Source organism: Poromitra crassiceps (genome assembly GCF_964638095.1).
Source record: "Poromitra crassiceps genome assembly, chromosome: 13".
Classification (NCBI taxonomy): domain Eukaryota; kingdom Metazoa; phylum Chordata; class Actinopteri; order Beryciformes; family Melamphaidae; genus Poromitra; species Poromitra crassiceps.
Genome location: NC_139644.1, coordinates 30133233 through 30138159, shown reverse-complemented (window position 1 = coordinate 30138159; position 4927 = coordinate 30133233). Strand labels below are relative to the sequence as shown.

The following is a 4927-nucleotide window of genomic DNA, read 5'->3' as shown; positions in this document are numbered from 1 at the left end:
TTTTGCGCTGAAGTACTATCCAAACCAATCACTGTGGCTACGGCTACTTTGATTACTGGGGCAAAGGGACAACGGTGACTGTTACAACAGGTACTGTAAAAGGAGCTTTAATTTACTGTAAAAGGAGCTTTATTTTGTTTATTCAAACTGTTATAATTGCATTGTTTAATGGTAGAGTATTTGGACCTAAGTGGTGCCAATCAACTGGTGGTCGTTTTTGTATGTTGCATATGTCAGAATATCACACTGTGTTACAATGCTTTCGACTACTGGGGGAAAGGCACAATGGTTACAGTTTCATCAGGTAAGTCAAGTTTCCTGCCCAAATCTATGGATTTCAATTTAAAAACATCAATAATATGTGTTTGTACTGTAGAAGATTCAATTGTGAAATCAAGTACTTCATTGAGATGTGGAACATCTTGAAATAGGATCTTAACAGGGGACAAGACCCAACATAACAAATGTATCTGTTAGAATCACGTTTAAAGTTTGGAGGTAAAATCATATGTTATTTAATCTTACAAACTAATCAAACTGCCAAAGAAGATGTATTTGGAAGATGGTAGAATGCCATGAATCCTCACCACCAAAAATGTAGGTCTGTGCGTATAGGTTTTTGTATGCAGTAGATATTAATTTGTTATACTGTGACTATGCTTTTGACTACTGGGGGAAAGGCACAATGGTCACCGTCTCCTCAGGTATGTAAGATTGTCATTTCTAATTCTTATCGCATCACTTTATGGTAGTCACTGTTGGGTTGTGATAAATCAACTAACAGTAATTTATAATCTATCAAAATAGTCTGTCCAAAGTGAGAAGGAGAGTTGACTTCATTCAGTCAGACTAGGTCTATCAGCGGACATCATGTTAGTTTGATTTTAGCTTTAGACTTGCCCGATTAAACTGTATGATGTGAGATAATTGGGGTGATAGTTTTTGTGAGCAGTGTTAATTGATTCTCATAACTGTGCCAACTGGGCTTTTGACTACTGGGGAAAAGGCACTATGGTAACTGTGTCATCAGGTAAGAGTTTCAACCATTTGTACCATTTAAAATCTACATGGTTCAGACTGTATGTTGTGTTTTTATAACATAATAGAATTCTCAATTTGTCAAGTGTGAGATAAAATATCCATTATTCAAATGTAAAGTGTGAAGTTTAATGTGTGAAAAGCAAAAAGTCATAATGTCAGTAGGACACAATATTAATAAGGTAATCCCTGGCTATTTTGTTCAAGTGGATATTATATTATAACTGTTAATTAAATGCAAAGATGGTGTACCGTGCATACTGTATACATGAGTAGTGTTTTTATACTAACAAGTAAGTAGATTTAGCACTGTGCTATGGTGCTTTTGACTACTGGGGCAAGGGAACAACAGTAACTGTTTCATCAGGTAAGAATAGGCTCAGCTTAATAATATATATAGTGAATTGAAACAAAAGTAATAGGCTTTCATAATAATGTTTGTACTGTTACTCGTCATATAGTTACAGTATTAGCAAGGCTAATGGGTGTTTACAAGCCTTCCACCAATTTCAAATATTGTTGATGGTTATTTTAAGAATACTGTTGAATCTCTGAATTGAATCCACCTACAATATATACAGTATGAGTGATAACAAAAAGAAATGCCAAATAATATAAGCGAGTGAGGTTAATGTTTCTTAGTTTCCTGACAACCTAAATGAGAGAGGGTGACGTGAAGCTGCAATGACCTTCTCTTTATCTCCTTGACTCATTTTTATGTGGAATTAATATTTTTAATTTTTATTTCAATATCTTGATGTTGCTTTTTTGTTTTTTTGTTTTTTGTTTCCCTCTCTCAGCCACATCAACTGGGCCCACAGTGTTTCCTCTGGTACAATGTGGTTCTGGGACTGGAGACATGCTGACTCTCGGCTGCCTCGCCACCGGCTTCACTCCTGCCTCAGTCACCTTCTCTTGGGCCGATGGCAGTGGAGCTGCCCTGACCAACTTTGTTCAGTACCCTGCAGTTGAGAGAAACAACTTGTACACAGGAGTCAGTCAGATCCGCGTCAGGAGAACGGACTGGGAACAAAAGGCAGGTTTTAGTTGTAATGTGACACATGCAGCAGGAAACGGACATGCCAGCTTTAAGGAACCAGGTAAGATTAATGTAAAATTGTATTTATTTAATGAATTAACAAATTAATTAATATGTAAATTATTTGCGATTTCAAGTAGGCTATGATATAATAATATACAATTATTATACTGTATTATAAAAGAAAATCTCATAATAATCATAATGTAAGCATAAGGTTTGCAAGTCTGTGTAAGATAGTTTGATGACCTTACTTCTTAAGTATTATTATAATATTATCATTATTATTATTAATTATTAATATAATAGATTATTATAATTAATCACAAAGTAATCACCTTGTTTACTTTACTTTGTTCCCAGAAATTGTCTTACAAATGATAGATGAAGGGACAAATGTAATTGAATGTGATGTGTCTTAGTTTAGTTATACATGCATGTAACGAAAACTTTTCCTGACGACGTCATTGTAAGACTAAAATTGCCGAAAAATAGACACAAGGGACAGCATGATAATTCTAATATACAGTCATGATATAAATTATGACAAAATCACATATCCCTTTTTCATATCACATATGCATGAATACTGTTAAAAATCATAATGTGCTGAGTGAGCAGGTGTACAGTCAGGTGGATTTAGTCAGAATGGAGAGGCTGAAGCTTGCAAACTGAGTTGTTGGCTCAGTCAATTTAATTTCCTCCTCATCTCTGTCCTCTGCACTCGGCTTATACAGATTATGGCAATATGTTCTGCTTCCTTTCATATACTTTCTTAACCAATGCTGTTTCCTGTACATGTCTGCCTGCACTTTAACTCTATTCCAATGAACATTCACTGTTCAAATGTTGAGTCAAAGGCTGGTTTAAATCTGTCTGTTAAACTTGCCTGTACAGTCAATGTATATGCAGAAGCATCAAAGCTCTACTTTTGCACTTCCAGAACATTTGAGTATCAAACCAAGCGCTAATCTGAGGAGTGTACAACGCACTCCAAACATGTGCACATGTATGCTAAAGTTGCATATAGCTGCATAAAACATCACATGAATGTAGTTTTTATCTTCATCCTAGCTCATTGTCCATCTCTGCTTCTGCATATCATCGCCTGCTTCTGCATACATTTGTGTATATGTTTGTTTTTCAGTTGTGCCTCATCCTCAGCCGCCAACTCTTAACGTGTTCGTCTCCTCTAATGAGGAGGTGGAGAGTGAAAAGATGGCTTCCTGTTTTGCCATTGATTTTTCACCAAAAAACCATGAGATCAAATGGCTGCGAAATGGAGAGGAAATCAACAATGAAACATCTACTAAGATCATCAACACACCTTCTGTCGAAAGTGGAAAGACTGAGAACGGAACTGTGTTCAGTGCAGCAAGCTATCTCAAGGTAGATGAGAGTGCTTTGATTGATGGGGACACTTCTATATTTACATGTGTGTTTAAGCAAGGTGACAACAATGTGACCCAAACTGTGATCTACGAATCTGGATGTGGAGTTGGATGTGAGTAGTATATATATTGTGTAATTGTAAATCCAATTCCAATTCCAATGGCTATTGTTTAGTGAATGCTCATGAATTCCTCTGTCAACAGGCGTCAGACCCCCATCACCAGCCAACATCATAGGGGACCCAATAGAGAAGATAGAGATCTTACCCCTCTCACTAGAGGAGATGTTCCTCAACAAAAAAGCAGGACTTGTTTGTCAGGTTGTTGCTAAAACTGGATCCATCGTGTCTGTTAAGTGGCAGAACCAACAGGGAGAAGATCTACTTCTCAACGACAACAAGACTAAAACCTCTCCAGATCAGAGACGCTCCAGTGTTGTCGTTGATGTCACGTACGAGGAGTGGAGGAAGGGGATTCAATACTATTGTGTTGTAGACCATGATGACTTGCTGGGTGAATACAAGAAGAAGCTCTTTGAAAGGAAGCGTGGTAAGCAAAAATAATTGTGTGCATTTAAAGTCTGTTTGAGTGCATATGACATATTTGTCAAATTTCCATTCATGTGATCATTTGAGTTTATGAGATGTCTTAACAAATGTATTTTGTAGAACAAAAAGCACGGTAAAAGGTGTATATCTGTGGCAAGAGGGGCTAATTGTTCTCTCATGCTTGCAGGAGGAGAGCCTAAGCGTCCGTCAGTCTTTCTGCTGCCGCCAGTAGAACAAACTAAGAACGATACGGTGACCCTGACTTGCTATGTGAAAGACTTCTACCCGAATGAGGTTGTGGTGTCTTGGCTCGTTAATGATATGGCAGTAGATCCCAAGATGTATGCATCCAGTACCACAAACCTTATAGAAAATAATGGATTCTACTCCATTTATGGCCAGCTAACCTTCACCTATAACCAGTGGAAAACCAACGAAGCTGTGTATAGCTGTGTAGTTTACCACGAGTCTATGATGGACACAACTCGAGTCATTGTCAGGTCCGTGGTGGAGAGGAGTGACCAACCCAACATTGTCAACCTCAACATGAACATCCCAAGTTGCAAGGCCTAGTAGATGTTGTGTTGTGTCGCCTTGTCTTAAGCCCTGTTTGTTATGTTTGTCGCTTGTGATATGACATGCTGTCTGTCTTTTAAATGCAGATTCAAAATCCAAATAAAAAAAATGCACTTCATCATATCTCTGTTGATTTATGTACGTATCTTGCAGTTCATAGCCCTATTTAACACACATTGAGTGCCACATGTTTAATTGAAATACAAATTTAAAAAAGGTTAACTGTCACAGTACCATAAAACAAAATTTGGGCAGTCCATACTATGGTAACACAAGGTTGTAGATATCAGTATATTTATGATTGAAAATGTAGTGATAACAATAGAGCATTTATT

The 4927-nt window shown here is 37.2% G+C and overlaps 1 gene segment (V, D, J or C); it reads left to right on the top strand.

Annotated features, from left to right (window-relative positions):
• Nucleotides 1–258: 258 nt before the first annotated feature.
• LOC310788025 (Ig mu chain C region membrane-bound form-like) lies at nucleotides 259–4707 on the top strand. The segment is given in 5 exons: nucleotides 259–304; nucleotides 1839–2138; nucleotides 3225–3581; nucleotides 3673–4017; nucleotides 4204–4707.
• Nucleotides 4708–4927: the final 220 nt, after the last annotated feature.